The sequence below is a fragment of the Triticum aestivum genome, chromosome 7B, assembly GCF_018294505.1.
Source record: "Triticum aestivum cultivar Chinese Spring chromosome 7B, IWGSC CS RefSeq v2.1, whole genome shotgun sequence".
Taxonomy (NCBI): Eukaryota; Viridiplantae; Streptophyta; class Magnoliopsida; order Poales; family Poaceae; genus Triticum; species Triticum aestivum.
In genome coordinates, this window is record NC_057813.1 from 283,253,231 (window position 1) to 283,276,492 (window position 23,262).

The window sequence follows — 23,262 nt, forward strand, 5'->3', positions numbered from 1 at the left end:
GGAAGGGGAGGTCACTGGCAGCGATCGACGGCGTATCAGGAGACGGCGCTGGTGCAGGTGTGCTCGTGGAACCTTTCCGCAAAGGTGGGTGGTGGATTTGGCCGGTGGTGTGCACCACAACGACGGCGACGGCGACTCCGGCGGACGGCGGTTTCGGGTGATGTTGGATCTCGTCGGAGGAGCCTTTGATCATCAAATTGCCGTGCGAGATAGACGAGGGTGTGGATTAGGAGGATACTGGTGAAATTTGGGAGGTGGGGGTGGATGGACGATATCGGCTCCTTCTCGAAAGCAGAAGTGGATCGGGCTGCCGGAGTTGGGGAAGAAGACCTCCCCGAGGTCGAGGTGGTGTGCGGGTGGTCGATTGGGATGGTGGTGGAGTGGTGTGAGAGAAGAACGGGGCTCGAGGTAGCCTTTTATAGGCGGTCCGCGGAGGTCAGAGGCAGGGTGGATCACGTCGGAGTTATTCCGGCCGGCAAGGCAGGTTTGGATGGCGGGCGAGGTTGGCGTGGAGTAGATGAGGTCGAGTGATCCTCTCGAAGCGCCAGCTTGACGAGTTCCAAGCTCTATGGTCTTATCCACGCCGAGGTGTCCGCACGCGTGTGGCAGCGGTGTCCATCTCCGGCGACTGCCAGACAGGCGTGGGGTGGCTCGGGCGATGGGTAAACGCCGTAGAGGACGCGCCGCATGGAGAGGAGGTAGGAAGGGGAGTGGTAGGGGAGTGAAGGCGCTGGTCGGTGAGCTGATCCGGTCGGCCGCCGCTGCCGAGGGCGGTGGTAGGTGCACCAGCCAGCCACTGTGCTGGCATCGTCGAGCGGCCGACCAGAGGAGCATGGAGACCCATTAATGATAGATGGAGGCGTGGATGAGGAGGAGAGTTGATGGACTATAGTGCATGGCGCCGCTTCCCTCTCCCAGTGTCTGTTTCTGAATTTACTGAACTTTTTAACAGTGCTACAGTATGCACAGAAGGTGTTCGATGAAATGCTAATGCTAGCTAGTCATTTTTTAAAAATATGAAATTTGTTCTGGGTTTTCTCTGATACAACTCTCAGTTGGTGTAAAAATTTCATAATTTTTTGGAGTACGGAAGATATGGTTTTGAGCAAGGATTCCAAATCTGGTCCAAATTTCATTCAAATGAAATTTGAATTATTTGAACTATGGACCTAAATAATTTTGGAGGAAATGAATGTAGGTACTAAGGTCTTGCTGTGGAAATCTTGGTGAGGTCAGAAAGGTTAGGGAGAATGAAGTTCTTTTGTAAACTCAAAGGATGCTAAGAACTGGTGTTAGTTAGTTTTGGAAATATTAAAATTAGTAAAAGAAAACTTTGGTAGAAGAAACTGCATTGGTTAGTGTCATAGGGCAGGGGAGGTGCTTGAGGGAAATTTTAAAAATAAAAAATTGAGATAGTTTTAGTGCAACAGACAAATTCAAGCATTGAAAATGCTATTTGTTGGCAAATTTTATTCTGAAAATATTTCCTATTGTTATTTAAAACAGAAAAGAAAATATTTAAGAAAACAGCCACATCCCACAATACTTAAAAGAAAAATCTAAATGGAGGGAAGAATTTTGGGAAAGCAGAGAATAGAGAAGTCTCTCAAAAAATGACCTAGTATAATTCAAAATTTTATTTCTAGCCAAATTTTATTTAATAAAATTATGGTTAAGTTTTTGGGGTGTTACATGATGCATACTATCAAAAATATGGCTTTCAATGATGCTTACATCAACATATATATTGCAAAGATACACTGGACAACATGTATTTTGGTACAAATTAGGAAAAGAGACTGTCATAGAGCTAGCTCAGCCCCTGTTGTCTTTGCTTGATCATCATGTCATCATCAATTTAATTTATGAAAGTTGAATTGAGGTTGGCTGAAACCCTCAGAAATAAGTTCAGAAATAATCAATATTAAAATCTCCTCAAAGAGGTCCAAGAAAATGTTCCTGTTTTTCTCTGTAAATATTGGCTAGAGGTAAAATTCAAACCAATATTTTTAGGAGCTCAGAAATATTTATTTTGGGAATTTGAGTTAATCCAATAATTATTTGCATTGGATTTATATTTTTTATATACTTAACATAGGTCCAATAATTCTGCTACTTGATGAGGGGCTTTGGAATAATCCTTTTAGTCCCTGCAAGAATTATCAGAAGAAAGGAAAATGGTTAAGTGCTTAAAACTAAATCAAAACAAATAACGGAAAAGAAAAACAGAAAACAAATAAGAAAGGAAAAGAGGAAAACCTTACGTGGCTTTACCTAGCGGCCCAGCTTCTTTGGCCCAGGAGGCTGGCCCAGCCGACTGACCAGCCCCAGTCATCCCCTTCCTCGCGCCAGGAGGATAGGGCACGTGCCTGGTGCGAGTGGCCATGTGCCCCAGCCACCTCTTGCTTCCTGCTTCCCCCTCGACGCCTTGAAGATGCCACGCAACCCCCTGGAGCCGTCTGGATCCCCCTCTCCCCCCTTGAGCTCATCCCCTCCCCTGGCTCTCTTCCTCCCCCGTCCCGAGCGCGCTCGCCGCCGCCGTCCGCTGCCACCGTGCCTACCGAGCTCATATGGCCTCCCCACCATGCCAGAAAGCTCTGCCGTCAATCTCTACGCCATCTCAGCCAAGCCATATGATGCCGGACGCCTTGGAACGCCGTCATCGATGCCATCTTCGTCCTTTATATCGACAGCCGCCGTCGCACAATTTGTCGTCGGCAGTGCATCCCTGACCTCTTCCTAGCGCTCGCTAGCCTCGATGCGAGCCCCTGCACCGAACCCCTCTCTCCCCGCGCCCGTCTGCTCTCTCTAGACCGCGATTCCACCGGAGCTAAGAGCCGGTTGCCGCCGTTCTTGTCTCCGTCGTAGCTAGAGCTAGCAAAGCTCATGCCTAGTGGCTCCGCAGCAAGCCAACGCCACCGCCAGCTCATCTACCAGTGCACCACAGCGCTGCGCCGCTGGAATCCAAGCTCCGGGCGCCATGGCGAGCTGCATTCCGACAAGCTCCAGCGCCCTCGCACCCTTCCACCTGCCCCCCTGGAAGCGGACGTGCCCGGGCTACCTCCTGGTAGCCTTGGCTGCCGCTCCCGTGGGCCATAGCGCAGACTCCGCCGCAACCAAAGGTAGCCAGCGACGAGCCCCACCGCTAGAGGCCTACCATGCGGGCCCGGCTTGCCAAGTGATTAGTTTAGGACTAATCACCAGTTAACCCAACCTCCCTGACACTAACATATGGGCCCGGTGCCCCCTGACCTTTTGTTAGGCTAAAATTAACCCCATGTTTAACCCCGTGTCACTGACGTGTGGGGCCACCTTGCTAAGTAATCTAGATTAGTGCTAATTAACTTAGGTTAGTTAGTTAGACACTGACATATGGGTCCCACCTACCAGGTTTAACCTGGACCACCTAGTTGACCTGCTGACGCCATAGTGACGTAATGCTAACGCAGTTAACAATTTTCTGGATTTAAAATAATCTAGAAAATTCCAAAAAATAGTTAAAACTTCTAAAAATCATAGAAAATAATCTATAACTCAGATTGAAAAGATTTATATATGAAAAATGATTAGAAAAATCCAATCTATCCAGTGGTACTCTTTTAATGCATGTTAAAGCAAGTTAAAGATGTTGATCAGGTCAAATCAATGAAATGGCATTTGCATATTAACATATGGAGTTTGAATTTGAACCGAGGGTTCAAACCAACTTCATTTAACTTGTTGCTAGTTCCATTAGCTCAATCAACAGCATATTGTCGTGTCACATTCATGCATCATATTGTTGCATTGCATTGATTGTGTTCCTTCTCTGTTTGTCGGTGTTGTTCCCCCTTAGTAGACGTTGTTCCAGCGATGAGTTTGACGACACCGATGAAGAGCTATACTATCTTCAGAAGTGTTAGGCAAGAAAAATAAACCCTTGTTCATTCCGATACAATCCGACTCTCTCGCTCTTGCTCTCTTTTACTGCATTAGGACAACAAAGATTCAACTGTTACATGTTGCGGTAGTTGAAGCCCTTTCCTCTGCATGACCTGTCATTGCCACAATAAATAGATGAAACCCACTTGCACGAGTAGGAGTTGTTTGACCCCTGATGTGCCTACTCATTCATGCTTGTTGTCATGCCTGCTACTACTTAGAGTTGAGTCAGGTTTGATTCATCGGGGATGAATTGGAATGTGGTGAACATGTCATACTATTGAGAGCTAAGTGTGTGAACACTATTTGGTAAAGGTAGCGGTGAGAGGCCATGTAGGAGTAGATGGTGGGTTGTCACATTGAAGCCGTCCTCAGGAACTGAGTTATGTGTCTGTGATCCAAGACAGTTACTACAACACATTGGGTTCCGGTAACTCAGCCCCTCTCAGCTTATTAACCGCCTCGATCTCTGTCCAGGAGTTGCAACTAGTTTCTGGTGTTTGTAGGTGGTGTTAGTAGTCTACCAAGTGGCTCCCGGTACAGGTGGGCTTGGGACAGCCTAGGCACCACGGCCCGGTGTACCAAGTGGCACCCATTTGGTGGGCTTGGGAACCCTGCACGCATCATTTGGGGCCGTGAGTGAAACCCCGGCGGGATCTCCTTGTGGATGGAACCCGAATAGGCGATAAACCTGGACTAGAGACTTGTGTGGTTTATTCAGGTCATGGATGACTCCCTCGCCAGGCTTCCGCTTGAAGGTTGGCGAGATACACGACGTGTACGTGGTGGTAAGTGGCGGGAGCGTGTGTGAAGAAGTACACCCCTGCAGGGTTATAAATGATCTATTCAAATAGCCGCGTCTATGGTAAAGGACTACTGGGTTGCTTATACAGTTCATAGACAAGTGCAAGTGGACACTCTAAAATGCGCAAGATAAGCGTGAGTGCTATAGATGGCATTCTCGTACGGAGACGGGAGTGGATCCATAGTGGTGTATTGATATGGTGAATATGTGGACTCGTGTGTGCCACCTCAAAAGAGTTACCAGCAGTCATAGTACAGGATAGCCACCGAGTTAAAGCTGGCTTGCTGCAGTTAAACTCCACCACCCCCTTTGTTGATACTGATGCATATGTAGCTTGTTATGATGTAAGTCTTGCTGGGTACATTTGTACTCACGTTTGCTTAATTTATGTTTTTGAGGAGATACTTCAATCTCACTAGTAGTTATGCATGGACTTCGATGTTTAGCTTGTTACTTCAGCTACGATCTTGTACCCTTGGGAGGGTCTTGTAGATAGTCAGGCTTCTCAACATTTTTCATTTGTAGATGTTTGTACTCAGACATGTTATGCTTCTGTTGCTTGTATGATCTGTATGTTGGGTCTTGTGACCCATGATTGTAATTCTTACTATGTATGACGCTTCGGAGCCTTTGGAATAAATACTTTGAGTCATAGAGTTTTGTTGTGATACCATGTTGTATTTGCACATATCGAGCATATTGTGTGCATGATTTTGAAATGCTTGGTATGTGTGGGATCCGACAATCTAGTTGTTTATTATTGGTAGCCTCTCTTATGGGGAAATATCTCCTAGTGCTTCCACTGAGCCATGGTAGCTTGTTACTGCTCCAGAACACTTAGGCTGGCCGGCATGTGTCATTCTTCATTCCTGAGTCTGTGCCTTCGGGGAAATGTCACGCGTTGTTCTTTTAAGTCCTTGTAACTTGCTACGACTTGGGTTCATACATTGATGATTGACATGTTCGTTGATGGGTCATGTATTTCTATCCTTGTAAGTTAGTGCCACTTTGGATTCACGACTAGTCATGTCGGCCTAGGTTCTTTGTCACATGGATGCTAGCGACACTATCATATACGTGAACCAAAAGATGCAAATGATCCCGGGCCAGGTAAGGTGGCACCCGTGGGGATACCGTGCTTGAGGCCGCAAAGTGATATGATATGTTACATGCTAGATCGGTGTGACTTAGGATCGGGGTCCTGACAGAGACCACTGATTTTAACAACATAAAGGAAGAAAACTGAATAAAAAACAACCATGAGTCATCACAATAACCTCTCCATCTATTTCTACCACTCTCAACTGGGAATATCCATGAGCAGAAGCAACATATACAAGGGGAAGGAATTGATGTTTGTAACTTGAGATTGGGATGTTGTGTTGCGCTTCTGCTACCGCTGTTAGCCCACCAAAAGCAACTGCCCCACTGCTAATCCTCTGCAAGCCGCCACAATCATAGATCCAGATCGAGAAACTTCCCGTTTGAGTGCCCCCCCATTCTACTGCAAATCGAGAGATAAAAGAGAAGAGTCAGCCGGCTGCAAGGAAAGGAAAGAATCGACAGGCGGGCAAGGGAGGAATTGGCCAGCGGGGAAGGGAGGAACCGGCCAGTGTGGCTCAGATATATGGAGGGGGAAGAGGAGGGAAGGTGGCACACCTGGGAGCGCGAGGCACTAGGGTTGTGATAGTGCAAGGGATGAGCGGTTCCGCATGATCCGACCATTTTTGAGGTCTCACCTTGTTCCGCATCTGGGCCGAATATTGGGCCCGCGGGAATGAGTGGGTGTGCTTCCATATGTCCAACTAAACGCGAGAAAAAGGCCTAGGAATGGGTCGGACCCGTGCCAGTCCAGTCCATGACTCCAACCAAACACACCCCTAACTACCGTTGGAGAGATGGGTGTTACCACAAAGTCACACCAACACCATGAAGTTTCATCCTATTCTTCTTAAGATATCACAATGAATGTGATTCTAGATCACCAGTGGTATACCTTGAGGCGACCTCGAAACTTTCACAAACTTCATGGGGGTAAATCACTAGTAAATTCTACACCAAAGACTCCTACCACCACGGAGTTTCCAACCTCCAAGAGTAACAAGATCAAAGGGGAAATGCTCAAGACTTGTTCAAATCACAAATTTCTTTAGTTAAAAGAGAGAGGATGAAAAGATCTATCTATGGGTGAAATGTCTCTCAAGAACTCTCACAAATCTCTCATGGATCTAAGAATTGGTTTACGAAAAGGAGAGGAATAAATACTGAAGTTATAGGGTTCTTCCAATGTGTTGTCCAGCCCCTCCATGAAGTGGTGGAGGGCTATATATAGGCCTCAAGTGAACTATTCATTTGAGGTAGAAATTTCATGGGTCAGGCAGTTCGATAACCAACCCGGATAGTCCGACCACTGAAAAAGACATAGACACGAGAGGAAAACAGAGAGGAGTGAGGACACAAGACAGATAGTATGACATGTAGCTCAGATAGTACGACGAATATCTGGATGAACTATCTACCTAGAAAGTCTACCACATGTCACGGACGAAAGCAACCCCTTGTTAAGTGTCCTATTCTTGGTATGTCTTAAGAGAATTGGCCACTGATCTTCTATGGGGTTAAGTTGGATAGTACGACTAGCTACCTGCATAGTACGATCATGAGCCAGACAGTTCGGCTAGAAACTCAGATAGCCTGCCCAGATTGTTCTTTTTGGTTATTGACAAGCATAGAACATGTTCGGCTTTGTGACTATAGACAATTTTGTAGGACTGGAGTGGAATGATGTCTACTATGCAACTTAATTCTTGTAAACTTTCTTGGGCCTCCAGGCGTAGAGTTTTGTAAGACACATCAAATTTCCCTCGAGTGGATGAACTAAGGTTTATCAATCCACGAGAGGTGTAAGATGAATGTGGTTGTACCTCAAACAACCATGCAACAAAATACAAGTAATCTCTTGTGTCCCCAACACATCCAATACAATTGTCAGTTGTATAGGTGTGATACGTCCATTTTGCATCATGTTTTCCTTACTGTTATTTATGATGTTTTTATCCATAATAATGCTTTTTGGAGTAATTCCAATGCCTTTTCTTTCATAATATGCAAGGTACACACAAAGAGGGAGAACTTCGGCAGCTGGAAATCTGGACCCAAAAAAGCTATGTCAGGCTACCTATTCCGCACAACTCCAAACAAGCTGAAACTTCACAGAGAATTTTTATGGAATATATGAAGAATATTGGAGAAAATAACTACCAGAGGGGCCCACCAAGTGGGCACAACCCACCTGGCGCGCTAGGGAGCCCAGGCATGCCCTGGTGGGTTGTGGTCACCCAGGCCCACCTCCGGTGCCCATCTTATGGTATATAGGTCATTTTGACCTAGAAAAAATAAGGAGAGGACATTCGGGATGGAGCGCCGCCGTCAGAGGGCGGAACTTGGGCAGGAACACTTTTGCCCTCCGGCGGAGCGATTCCGTCGGGTTAACTTCCCTCCCGGAGGGGGAAATCATTGTCATCATCATCACCAACAATTCTCCATTTTTGGGGAGGGCAATCTCCATCAACATCTTCAACAAAACCATCTCATCTCAAACCCTAGTTCATCTATTGATTGGTGCTTGTGGGTGACTAGTAGTGTTGATTACATCTTGTAGTTGATTACTATATGGTTTATTTGGTGGAAGATTATATGTTCAGATCCAATATACTATTTTATACCCCTCTTATCTTGAGCATGATTATCATTTGTGAGTAGTTAATTTTGTTCTTGAGGTCACGAGAGAAATCATGTTCCAAGTAATCATGTGAATTTGATATGTGTTCGATATTTTGATAGTATGTATGTTGTGATTCCCTTAGTGGTGTCACGTGAACGTCGACTACATGACGTTTCACCATATTTGGGCCTAAGGGAATGCATTGTGTTGTAGTAATTAGATGATGGGTTGCGAGAGTGACAGAAGCTTAAGCTGCAGTTTATGCGCTATTCCGTAAGGGACCGGTTGGATCCAGAAGTTTAATGCTATGGCTATAATTTATTCTTAATACTTTTCTCATAGTTGTGGATGCTTGCAGGAGGGTTAATCATAATTAGGAGGTTTTTTCAAGTAATAACAACACCTAAGCATCGATATACCCACATATCAAATTATCAGACTAGCGAACACAAATCAAACTAACATGATGAAAGTGACTCGATGAAATTCACGTGTACCCTCAAGAACGCTTTGCTTATCATAAGAGACCGTTTTGGCATGTCCTTTGCCCAAAAAGGATTGGTCTACCTTGCTGCATTTTTTTACTATTATCGTTACTTGCTCATTACAAAAATATCTTGCTATCAAACTACTCTGTTACTTGTAGACATTACCTTGCTAAAAACCACTTGTCATTTCCTTCTGCTCCTCGTTGGGTTCGAAACTCTTACTTATCGAAAATAGATACAATTGATCCCATATAATTGTGGGTCATCAAGGATATTTTCTAGCGTCGTTGCTGGGGAGTGAAGCGCCTTTGGTAAGTGGAATTTGGTAATGAAACATTTATATAGTGTGCTGAAATTTATTGTCACTTGTTACTATGGAGAACAATCCTTTGAGGGGTTTGTTCGTGGTATCATCACCTCGTCTGGAACCACAATTAGCTACCCCTCAACCTACTACACCTAATAAAAATATTGAATATGAATTTCCTTCGGGTATGATAGAACAACTGCTACCTAATCCTTATGCAGGAGATGGAATAGAACATCCTGCTATGCACTTGATATATGTGGAACAAGTTTGTGGATTGTTTAAGCTTGCAGGTTTACCCGGAGATGAAGTTATGAAAATGGTTTTCCCTTTATCTTTGAAGGGAAAAGCATTGGCATGGTATAGTCTATGCGATGATATTGGATGATGGAATTGGAATCGATTGAAATTGGAGTTCCACCAAAATAATTATCCCATGCATCTAGTTCATCATGATCAGGATTATATATATAATTTTTGGCCTCATGAAGGATAAAGTATCGCACTAGCTTGGGGGAGGCTTAAGTCAATGTTATATTCATGCCCCAATCATGGGCTCTCAAGAGAAATTATTATCTAGAATTTTTATGCTCGACTTTCTCGTAATGATCAATCCATGCTTGATACTTCTTGTACTGGCTCTTTCATGAAGAAGACTATTGAATTCCGGTGGGATCTTTTAGAAAGAATTAAATGCAACTCTGAAGATTGGGAACTCGATGAAGCTAAAGATCAGGTATTAAGCTTAAGTATGATTGTGTTAAATCTTTCATGAATATCGATGCTTTTCAAAAGTTTAGTACTAAATATGGACTTGACTCTGAGATAGTAGCCTCCTTTTGTGAATAATTTTCTACTCATGTTGATCTCCCTAAAGAAAAGTGGTTTAAATATCACCCACCTATTAAAGATGAAACTAAAGAACTAGTACCAGCTAAAGAAGATACTATACTTTATAATGTTGAACCAGTTGTTCCTACTGCTTATATTGAAAAACCTCCTTTCCCTGTTAGGATAAAGGAACATGCTAAAGTTTCAACTGTGGTTAAAAAAGCTATATTAGAACAACTAAACCAGATGAACAAATTAAAGTAGAACCTAGTGTTTGTATGATTAAGGATCTCTTTGAAGAAAACATAGGTGGGCATGTTATTTACTTCTGCGAAGAAGCTGCTAGAATTGGCAAACCTGATAAAAAGGATAAACACAGACCTGTTGTTGGCATGCCTGTTAACTTAGTTAAAATAGGGGATCACTATTATCGTGGTTTATGTGACATAGGTGCTAGTGTGAGTGCTATCCCTTATTCCTTATATCAAGAAATTATGAATGATATAGCACCCATAGAGATAGAAGACATAGATGTTATTATTAAACTTGCTAATAGAGATACTATATCACCAATTGGGATTGTTAGAGATGTTGAAGTCTTGTGTGGGAAAATAAAATACCCTACTGATTTCCTTATTCTTGGTTCCCCACAAGATAACTTCTGTCCCATTATCTTTGGTAGACCTTTCTTGAACATCGTTAGTGCTTAGATAGATTGTGAGAAACATACTGTCGGTATTAGTTTTGGTGATGAGTCCCATGAATTCAATTTCTCCAAGTTTACTAGAAAGCTTCATGAAAAAGAATTGCCTAGTAAGGATGAAATAATTGGTCTTGCTTCTATTGTTGTGCCTCCTACTGATCCTCTAGAACAATATTTGCTAGACCATGAAAATGATTTACATGTGCATCAAAGAAATGAAATAGTTGATATTTTCTCTGAAAAACGTCCTCTGCTCAAACACAATTTGCCTATTGAAACTTTAGGAGGTCCTTCTCCACCTAATGGTGATCCTGTCTTTGAATTAAAACAATTGCCAGACACTTTGAAATGTGCTTATCTTGATGAAAAGAACATATATCCTATTATTATTAGTGCTAATCTTTCAGAACATGAAGAAGAAAAATTATTTAAAGTTCTAAGGAAGCACCGAGATGCTATTGGATGTACTCTTGATGATTGAAAGGGCATTAGTCCTACTCTATGTCAGCACAAGATTAATATGGAACCTGATGCTAAACCCGTTGTTGATCACCAACGACATTTCAATCTGAAGATGAAAGAGGGGGTAAGAACAAAAATATTAAAACTTATGGAAGCTGGTATAATCTATCCTATAGCTGATAGTAGATGGGTAAGTCATGTTCATTGTGTTCCTAAGAAAGGAGGTATTACTATTGTTCCTAATGATAAGAATGAACTTATTCCACAAAGAATTGTTACATGCTATAGAATGGTAATTGATTTTAGAAAATTAAATAAAGCAACTAGAAAAGATCATTACCCTCTTCCTTTTATTGATCAAATGTTAGAAAGATTATCTATGCACACACAGTTTTGCTTCCTTGATGGATACTATGGCTTTTCACAAATACCTGTTTCTCAACCTGATCAAGAAAATACCACTTTTACTTGTCCATTTGGAACTTATGCTTATAGACGTATGCCTTTTGGTTTATGCAATACACTTGTTACATTTAAAAGATGTATGACTGCTATATTCTCTAACTTCTGCGAAAAGATTGTTGAAGTTTTCATGGATGACTTCTCTGTTTATGGGAAGTCTTTTGATGATTGTTTAAGCAATCTTGATCGAGTTTTGTAGAGATGTGAACAAACAAATCTTATCAGGATGGTTAATGAAGGTATTGTCTTGGGCCATAAATTTTTTGAAAGGGTATTGAAGTGGACAAGGCTAAGGTAGACGCAATTGAGAAAATGCCATGTCCGAAAGACATCAAAGGTATTCATAGTTTCCTTTGTCATGCTGGTTTCTATAGGAGATTTATCAAAGACTTCTCTAAAATTTCTAGGCCTCTTACAAATCTTTTGCAAAAGGATGTCCCTTTTGTTTTTGATGATGATAGTTTTGAAGCCTTCAAAACACTTAAGAAAGCCTTAATTTATGCACCTATTGTTCAACCACCTGATTGGAACTTGCCTTTTGAAATTATGTGTGATGCTAGTGATTATGCTGTTGGTGCTGTTCTAGGACAAAGAGTTGGTAAGAAACTGAATGTCATTTATTAATCTAGTAAAACTCTAGACATTGCTCAAAAGAATTATGCTACTACTGAAAAAGAATTCTTAGCATTGGTGTTTGCTTGTGATAAATTTAGATCTTACATTGTTGATTCTAAAGCTATCATTCACACCAATCATGCTGCTATTAAATATCTTATGGAAAAGAACGATGCTAAACCTAGACTTATTCAATGGGTTCTCTTGCTACAAGAATTTGATTTGCATATCACTGATAGAAAAGGAGCTGAGAACCCCATAGCTGATAGCTTGTCTAGGCTTGAAAATGTGCTTGATGACCCACTACCTATTAATGATAATTTTCTTGATGACAAGTTAGCTGCAATAAATTTTACTCATAATACTCCTTGGTATGCTGACTATGCTAATTATATTGTGGCAAAATATTTACCACCTAGCTTTACATACCAACAAAATAAAAACTCATTCTATTATTTAAGATACTACTTTTGGGATGACCCACATCTTTATAAAGAAGGAGTAGATGGTATTATTAGACTTTGTGTACCTGAGCATGAACATGGACAAATCCTTCAGAAATACCACTCTGAAGCATATGGAGGGCATCATGCTGAAGATAGAACTGCTCACAAGGTATTGCAATCTAGATTTTATTGGCCTACTCTCTTAAAGGATGCTCATAAGTTCGTCTTATCTTGTGATGAATGCCAAAGAATAGGTAATATCGGTAAGTGTTAAGAAATGCCTATGAATTATTCACTTGCTATTGAACCATTTGATGTTTGGGGATTTGATTACATGGGACCTTTTCCTTCCTCTAATGGGTATACACATATTTTGGTTCCTCTTGATTATGTTACTAAAAGGGTAGAAGCTAATCCAACCAATAGTGATGATCACAAAACCTCTAATAAAATGCTTAAGGAAGTTATTTTCCAAAGGTTTGGAGTTCCTAGATATTTAACTACTGATGGTGGTTCAGACTTTATTCATGGTGCTTTCCGTAAAATGCTTGCCAAGTATGATGTTAATCATAGAATTGCATCACCCTATCATCCTCAGTCTAGTGGTCAAGTTGAGGTTAGTAGTAGAGAAATAAAATTAATTTTGCAAAAGATTGTTAATAGGTCTAGGAAGAATTGGTCTAAGAAATTACATGATGCACTTTGGGACTATAGAACAACATATAAAAATCCTATGGGTATGTCTCCTTCTAAAATGGTTTATGGAAAAGCGTGTAATTTGCCTCTTGAAATAGAACACAAAGCATATTGGGCAATCAAAGAACTCAACTATGATTTCAAACTTGCCGGTGGAAAGAGGTTATTTGATATTAGCTCATTAGATGAATGGAGAACCCAAGCTTATGAAAATGCCAAGTTGCTTGAAGAAAATGTTAAAAGATGGCATGATTAAAGAATCCAAAAGCGTGAGTTTAAAGTTGGAGAATAGGTTCTTTTGTACAACTATTGTTTCAGTTTCTTTGCAGGAAAACTCCTCTCAAAATGGTAAGGACCCTATGTCATCCAGGAGGTTTATGGATCTGGAGCTATAAAAATAAATAATGCCAAAGGTACTACCCCGAAGGTTGTTAATGGGTAATGAATAAAACATTATATCTCAGGTATGCCCATTAAGGTTGAAAGCAATATTATCCAAACTTTAACACCGGAAGAACACAAATAAGAGTCCTTCCGAAACACTCCAGAATCATGAAGATAAGAAGGTCCGTGATACAGTAAGTAAATGGAATCCGAAAAATCCGCAAAAATATTTTTTGTCAGTTTTGGAATATTTAGAAAATTAGGAAAATAAGGAACTTCCAGGAAGCATACCCAGGTGGGTTGTGCCCACCTAGGGTACCTTCCTGACTCCATTTTTCTTCCGTTTACTTGTCCCCCAAGATAAAAAAATCTTTATATACTCCCCGAACCTGTTAACCACCGTATCGTGGAGAAATCCTCTGTTCTTTTTTTCTCTTGTTGTTTTTGATCAGATCTATCAAGCCAGGCATCATGTCTTCCTCCTCCTCCAACAACATGGAAGAAGATGCTTGGTTGATGAAGATCGAGCTGAAGAGGGTGGAGCCCACAGACACCATCAAGGGAGGCAGGGCCAAGGAGGCTACCGTAGATCCACCCTCGGTGGTAGAACAAGCGCTGTTGGTCAAGGAGGAAGAGGAGGATATCCTTAGCCTTACCTTGCTCATCTTACCCCTAATGAGATTGAAGCCTTTCGCATCATTGAAATAGTTCATGTGCAAAACAAGTATCTCACTCGTGAAAATATTCTACATCAAGAGCATACCATCCACCTCTAGAGCGTCATCCGTCGCTTGGAGAATCTCTTGATCCTTAAAGATATGATCGCTTCGTCACCACCACCACCATCTTCTTCATCACCAAAAGAAAATTGAGTTTCGGGTATGGGCACTCCCCTTGGCTTCCTCCAAGCTCGGGGGAGGTGCCCCAATATCATATCATCCCCACTATCCTTGTTCCTTTACTATTTTTAGTTCGATCTTTTGCCTTAGAATGAATAAAAGTTTAGTTCGTTCCTTTCTCTCCAAGAGCTTGCTGAGTGATGTATCCTTGTAACCATGTGCAAGATATATAATAAAGTTTAGTTTGAGTTTTTGCTTTCTTTACTTTCATGTTGCAATATAAAGAAAGGATATAAATAAAAAGAAAGGGAATAAAAGAAAAAGATGATATGCTAATCTTATGGTAGGTGATGGCACCACATAAGGAAAAGTATAAGTAGAAAATTTTATTAGAGATTGACAAACATAGGATTGGTCAATGATGCAGTTCATCAAAGAATTGATAAGGGAAGACAAGATTAACATATAAATATACTATCCTCGAAATCTTTTGTGATTGTGAGGCCCCATCAAAATATTATATGCCAAAATTGTTGACGTTGGACAAGGAAGACAACGTAATGATTTATTTTTGTTCATATTCACATAGAAGTCATATTGTCATAGATCCTTTAACATGTGGTGCTTGCCCCTATCTTTGCTAGCCAAAAATTCTGCACTAAGTAGAGATACTACTTGTGCATCCAAAAACCCTTCAACCCAAATCTTATTTTCAAGAGTCCACCATACCTACCCAGGGATTGATCAAGATCACTCAAGTAAGTTGTAATCGATGCAAAAAGGTAATAAAAATTGCTTCTAAAAATGTGAGATCATTTAGTGTAAGAGAAAATTGAGTGTTGCACGAAGTTGTGATGGTGAATAATAAAAGCGATAGACTGCATAATAAAGGGTGCTATCACAAGGGGCAATGCAACATGACATTCTTTTGCACTAAGGGGTTGAGCATACAAAAAAAATGTGCATGGCAACCTCTGCTTCCCACTGCGAAGGTCCTATCTTTTACCTTTATGTACTTACTTTATGCAAAGAGTTAAAGTTTTCTCTCTGTTCCTTTTTATTTTTCTCCTTTGGCAAGCATCATGTGGTGAGGAAAGATCTAGGAACATATGTCTAGTTGAATATGGGTGGCATGAGTTATTGTTGTTGACATCACCCTTGAGGTGAATAAATTAGGAGGCAAAACTATAAGCCCCTATCTTTCTATGTGTCTGGTTGATATGTTTTGCTCATGTGTATGCGGTGAGTGTTAGCAATCATAGAAGACTATATGATGGTTGAGTATGTGGACTTGCCTAAAGGCAACGATACGTGTCGGTGTACAAAAGTAAGGTCTCTCCTTTTGACTCCTTTACTTGCGCATGGGCAGTCGAAGCCACGCGCCATGACCACACATAGCAGGGCAAAGGAGGGTAGCCGAAGAGAAGCCGAAGGCTCGAGACCAACAATGCACCATGAAGGACCAAGGTCGCAAAGTGCAGATGGGGGAAGCAGGTTTCCCCAGCAAGACCCTTGCCGGGGGCAGCCTCCGCAGCCCCGGCAAGCCCCTTGCCAGGGCAGCTCACTCACACCAGCGGAGTGGGCCACCCTCGAGCCACGATCTCCAACACCGACGACCATGTTGGACCAGGGCTGGGGAGGCGCCTCCATGGTGGCATGCAGATCTTCGTGAAGAAATGGAATGCTCAAGATTAGATGAGGATTGGAAGGCAACACTCCCTGTCAAGATCCTTACCGAAGAAATCCACAAGACCCCCAACAAGATCCTTGCCGGGGACGCCAGCGCGCCATGGCAAGACCCTTGCCGGGCCACCCGACAAGACCCTTGCCAGAGGCGATAGCAGGGACACTACCATGTCCACACCAATCACATTCCCGCCGCCATTCGCATGCAGCTGCCAGCCCAACCAGCTGGGCAGGCACCTGCATGGCAACAAGAAGCTTCCAGGCCAACTCAGTAGGCACCTGCGTGGCGGCATGCAGATCTTCATGGAGGCTCCACCACCACGCCACCTGAGCTGCTTGCCTACCTACATGGCACTGCATGTGTCGCTAGCCAGGGCGCGTGTCGAATCAAGGAGGAGCGGCGACGGACGGGACGGGACTCACTCCCGTCCCCGATAAAGTGAAGGACACCTAAGCCATGCAATAAATGCATCTTGTCCTATAATACGGGCGATAAGCTCGCAATACTGTAGGCCTTTCCACCTCTTGTGTGCCACTGTGGCAACCCCTTTTGCCTATAAAAGGAGGCCCATGGCATATAGGAAATGGGATTCGGCTCTTTTGAACCACACAGCACCCGTAGCTAGTTCAAGAGCTCAAGAACACTCAATACATCCACCAAGCAGGACTAGGGTTTTACGCGTCCTCGCGGCCCGAACCTGGGTAAATGATCCCCGTGTTAACTACTAATCCTGCTCTTCTCAGAACCCCGCGCCCCGCAACCGGATTAGGTATTCTTGTGATCCCATAGGTGTCGTTTCTCACCGACATCTTTGGCGCACCAGGCAGGGGGCGCAATTGTGAGAATCTGGTCTGGTAGTTGTCTTAGCATTTCTTCGCCGCAACGACTCTTGTGGAGAAGGCGGCCAGGAGAGCGGCGCTGCCTGCGACTGCAAGGGACGCCAGGGCGGCGACGAGAAATCTAAGTCATGCCAACTTTTAAACTCTTCTCCTTGATATAAGGTTATCATCCTCAGAGATTCTGCCTATGTATGGAAAACCCGTACGCATAGGGGCCCTCCCGCCATTGGAAACACCTTTGTTCTATTTCGAGTCTGCTCAAGAGTTCAAGCCGCTGCGTCGAGAGCGGCAGGGTAGCCTACCGCCGTCAGCAACGCTCTCGACTCTGACTCGAGTCAAACTCGACAGATCGAGCGGCCGTGTTGAGGGTGGCAAGGTGGTTTGCCCGGCAGCAAGCACACCCGGCAGGCTATTGGGGATCCGTCCTCAAAACGCCACCCTGGGTTCACGTGCCGGCAAACCTACCCAGTAACGTAGGGTGGACATGCAAAGGAAAATTGAACAGGAAAATAACATGCATAATGTCAAGAGTACTGCAGGGTTATATTACATAAATCGCCGTCGCGGTTCTAACTAAAGATAGCGTTTGTCTTGGTCATGAACTTGCAGCGGCGGTAAGAAACGGGGTGCCTAGTCTCGGCGCTGGCCATCCAACCTCTTGATCTTCTTGATGCGGCTAAGGATGGGCTTGGTACGCTCATTGAGCCCCGCGATGTCAGCACCCTCCGGCAAGTTCTTCAACATGGCTTGGAAGTCGAGGTCAGGATGCCAGTGCGCTATCTTGGCAAGCAACCTGGTCATGACACCCCGGCAAAGCATCCGGGACTCCTCGGCCAGGGAGGCCGTCTAGTCGGAGTGAAGCCATTCCAGAGCACCGATGACCTTTTCAAAGTACAGAGTTAGGTTGGCGTTGGGGCTCAGGCTTGCCTCCGGGGCGTACCTCATGTTCGGCATCCCCATGATACCCAGCTGCGTGGCAGCCGATTCTGCAACGGCGGCGAGGCGTTCAAGCCAACGCTTCTCACCCGCCACGTGGTCCTTGAGGTTGGCGGTCTCATTCATCCGCAACTGCTTCTCGGTCTCCAGCTCCTTGGTCAGGATCCCCTCTCGGGCTTTGGCCTCCGACAACATCTTCTCGAGATCCCCTAGCTTCAGCTTGAGGTCTCTGATGGAGTCATTGGCATCGGAGAGTTCTCCGGCCTTGTGGACGTACGCGCCCTACGCCTCCACCAGGGCGCCGTTGAGCGTGTCCTTCTCTGTGGACAGCTTCAAAGCTTGCTCCTCCAGCTCCTTCACGTTGTCGGCGTGGACCAGAGCCTGGGCATTGAGTGCCTCCTGATGCCTCTGCTCCAGCTCTTGGGTCTGCGGCATGACGAGTTTGTCAACCTCTTTATCCTTGCCGTTGAGCGTGGTGGCAAGCTTCTTCTTGCGCTCGGCAAGATCCTCCTCCTGGGAGTTCAGTGCGGTCTCGCGCTGGGTCTGGGCGGCTTCGGCTTCGGCAGCCAAGTTCTTCACCGCCTCTTGGGCCTTCTCGATGTCGGCCAACTTCAGGGTGAGCTCCATGTCGCGCTTGGCCAGCTTGCCCTGGGTGGCCTTCAGCTCGTCCTGGGCCATGGCGACGTGCCCCTCGAAGTCTGCCTTTGCTTTCTCCGCCACCGCCATCCTGGACTTCGCCTTGTCTAGACGGGCGCGGTGGAGCGCCTGAAGCTTTCGGAAGCTGGCACCCATGGCCTAGAGCAGCCGCCCCTCCTGGGACCCGACGCCACCAACGCCCGGCTCATCGATGACCTCGAGCCCGGCAGCGGCAAGCACCTCCTCGTCGAACGCCTCTCCCTCAAGGGGAGCCCTGGTGCTCGACGCACCTAGGAGGTGGATGAAGAGGCCGTCACTCACCCTCAAGTACCTGCCGGAGCCGGAGGCAGTGGAGGAGGAGGGCAGATCGTCAAGCACCACCTCCTCGGCAACGCCCTTGTCGGCTTCCCAGGCAGGCCCCTTGCCGGGTTCTTCGGCGGGCTCCTTGGCGGCATCCTCAGCAGCGCCCTCGGTGCTCTCCTCAGCAACGATCTTCTCGGCTTGCGCTGCGACATCCACGGCAACGTCCTTGATGGCGACGTCGACGTCCTCTAAGTCCATCGAGGAGGGGTCTGGATGCCAAAGAGGAGACAGGGAGGGGCCGAGATCAAAATCCAGTAAGGAAAAGAAGAAAAGGAAGAACGCAAGTGGAAATGGAGAGCGAGTGGCTTACCCGTGCTGGACCGAGGGGCCGAAGTCCCTTCTCCGCCGAGGTTTGGCATCGAGGCAAAGCCACCGACGCCCGTGTTCTCCTCCTCCTCCTCCTCTGTGTGCATGGCCTCATCGCTTGGTTCCCTTGCCCGGGATGCCCCTTGGGGAGGTGTGGTCGACAGGGGCGGCACGATGGGAGAAGCCCTCTGCGGCTCCCCTTGGTGTTGCTCGCCTCCTACGTCCACGGTAGGGTCAGTACCAAAGCGTCGTGCATTGCGCACATTGACAAAGGATGGGTGAAGGACTCACGCTGGGGGCCGGGCTAGGGGCTACTGTCCGGGCTGCTCAACACCACCAGTGACGTGCTGGATGTGCTTGTTGGGGGCTGGCCACTCGTCGAAATCCTGGCCCTCTTCACCCTCTGGGCCAGCGTCTCCACGTCCCTGCAAGATGAGGATAATTCATAATGGACGACACCATTAGAGGAAAAAAGAGAGGGCAGGGAGAAAGCAGAGCTTACTCTTCCTCCTCCTCCTCCTCCCCTGCTGTCTTTCTCTTCCTCTCCGGGCTGAGAGGCCCAAAGTCGGACAGGATCCTCGCGCCGGTGATTGCCGTTGAAGGGGGAGTCGATGGCATCCGGGCGCGCTTGGATGATGAAGAAGCAGATGTCTTCTTCTTTGATGCCACGGCCTTTGCCGCTTTCTTCATTGCCACCGCCCTCGTCTCGTGTACAAGCGCCTCCTGGGCCTGCCGCAGCTGTGTGGCCCTGTCAGGGTGGATCATCTCGCCGGACATGGACCGCCGCAAGACCCGCCCTTTTTTGGCGATTGGAGGGTCGATGGTTGCGGTCTTCTCCCCTTAGCCCTCCTCTTCCGATGACCCGTCGGCTGCGTCCTTGACGAGGGGAGCCCCGATACAGGCGCCGCTGGCCTCCCCAGCGGCTGCTACCCACCAGGCAAGCTCCTCTTCCTCTGCCTCCGTCGCGGCCTTGTCCGCCATGCCGCCGGCACTGCCAGCCTCCTCGACCAGCTTTGCCTCCTCCGCGGCAAGCCACGCCTCCTCCATGCTGGCGACGATGTAGTCCAGCTCCGCCGGAGAGGTGGCCTGGATAAGCTGCGGATCAGCGGTGACATACACCTCATGCAAGGTGTCGAAGAACTCCTGCACCTTCAGCTCGTCCGGCTCGACCCAGTTCGGGTCTAGGCCATGCGCGTTGAAAAGCGACATCATGGCAATAATCTCAGACCGGCGGGAGTTGTTGGTCAGCAGGACCACTCCCGCCGATAGCTTGAAAATGGGCTCCTTGACAACCTTGCTGGCCTTCGCGGCAGCCCTGGCAACCTTGCCGACCGCTCGACCTCGCCCTCGTCGTTAACATTGAGCTGGAAGAACCGTTGGCAGAGATGGGCATGCCTCAGCACCATCGGGTTGTTGTCGAGGCCAGGGCAGAGCCTCATGATGTCGGCGGCATTCACAAAAAGCCAGGCCGGCATCCCCTTGTCATGCAAGGGAGCAATCCTGCGGCGGATGAAGTCCCCCCCGATCATCTCGAGGGTGAGCCCGAACTGCTTAAGCCGAAGAATCCTGGTGGTGGCGATCGTGAGCTTTGCATCGTTAGCATCGACGTCGCCCCAATCGCTTCCACGGACTTGTGGCACCTGGCGAACCTCGCAGAATGCTGGCGGGTCCTTCTCCTCATTCCAGCACCACCAGCCCCGCCATTCTTCCCACCTCTCCTTTGTTGCGCCCTCCAGGTACGCCCCCTTGGCCCTCGGGATCCAGGCGACGCAACCAGAGATGGCGCCCCCTTTATGGATCCGAGGGGAGAAGTAATGGCGGAAGAGCACCATGTTGGGGTGCACCCTGTCGAAGCCCTCGTAGAGGTGTGCAAAGAGAGCCATGCACGCCACAACATTTGGAGTGAAATCCAGAAGGCGAAAGCCGTAGGTGTGCATTATATCTTTGAAGAAATCCAAAAAAGGGGGACAGAGCCCGCAGGAGAAGTAGTCGACGAAGAAGGGTACCGATTTGGGGAAGCCCCGGTGCTGGCAGGGACGACGTGCGTCGCTGGATGCCCAGTCTTCTCTCCTCCCGTCTTTACCCCCACAGATCCTTGAACATCTCCTGGAGCTTGGACACGTCGACCGTCGAGGGGAAGTAGGCGAACTGCGCCCGTCGCGCCACCAGCTCGCTCTCCGGCTGCTCCATCACCCCAGCGTCTTTAGCCACACCTTTGCTTTTGGTGGACTTGGGCGCCATGGCGGCTGTAAGAAGCAAGAAAGCAGAGGAAGACGGAAGTATGACGGTGATGGACGAAGGCAGAATGGCTCGAGAGGAAGGAAGAAAGGGGGCGACGGTTCTGAGATTGGAGAAGGCGCAAGGAGGGGGGGGGGTAAAGTGAGCAGCGCGCCCGTGGTTATTCCTTTTTATGGGGAAGGCGCGGGCCGCCTCCTTTCCCATTAACTGCGATATGACGCATGCGTGCGGGAACCGTCCCACGCACGCCACCCACGCCACGCACGCGTGCGCGACCCCCACATCGTGCATTCAACGCGAGTCATGGAAAGCGCAATAGACGGAGCAGTTACCGCGGTAAAATCCTACCCACCTGCCCGTCCACCATTCTGGGCCTGGCCCAACAACATGTCGCGCTTATGTGTGGCCCAGGCCCGGGGGCTCCTGTCGGTGTACAAAAGTAGGGGCTCTCCTTTTGAACCCTTTACTTGTGCACGGGCAGTCGAAGCCACACACCATGACCATGCATAGCAGGGCAATGTTGGGTAGCCGGAGAGAAGCCGAAGGCTCGAGACGAACAAGGTAACATCAAGGACCAAGGCCGCAAAGTCCAGATGGGCGAAGCAGGTTTCCCCGCCAAGACCCTTGCCGGGGGGCAGCCTCCGCAGCCCCGGCAAGCCCCTTGCCGGGGCAGCTCACCCACACCAGTGGACTAGACCACCGTCGAGCCACGGTGTCCAACACCGGCGACCACATTGGACCAGGGCTCCGGAGACGCCTCCATGGTGGCATGCAGATCTTTGTGAAGACATGGAATGCTCAAGATCAGATGAGGATTGGAAGGCAACACTCCCTGTCAAGATCCTTACCGAAGAAATTCACAAGACCCCTGGCAAGATCTTGCCGGGGACGCCAGCGCGCCACGGCAAGACCCTTGCCGGGCCACCCGGCAAGACCCTTGCCGGGCCACCCAACAAGACCCTTGCCAGAGGCAACAATAAGGCCACTACCAGGCCCGCACCAATCACATTCCCGCCACCGTTCGCATGCAGCTACCAGCCCAACCAGCTGGGCAGGCACCTGTGTGGCAACATGTAGCTTCTAGGCCAACTCGGCAAGCACATGTGTGGCGGCATGCAGATCGTCGTGGAGGCTCCACCACCACGCCACCTCAGCTGGTTGCCTACCTACATGGCACCGCATGCGTCGCTGGCCAGGGCGCATGTCAAAGTGAGGAGGAGCAGCGACGGATGGGATGGGCCTCGCTCCCATGCCCGATAAAGTGAAGACACCTAAGCCATGCATGAAATGCATCTTGTCCTATAATATGGGCGATAAGCTCTCAATACTGTAGGCCTTTCCACCTCCTGTGTGCCATTGTGGGAACCCCTTTCGCCTATAAAAGGAGGCCCATGGCATACAGGAAAAGGGATTTGCCTCGTTCAAACCACGCAACACCCGTATCTAGTTCAAGAGCTCAAGAACACTCAATACATCCACCAAGCAGGACTAGGGTTTTACGCATCCTCACGGCCCGAACCTGGGTAAACGATCCCCGTGTCAACTACTAATCCTGCTCTTCTCACAACCCCGTG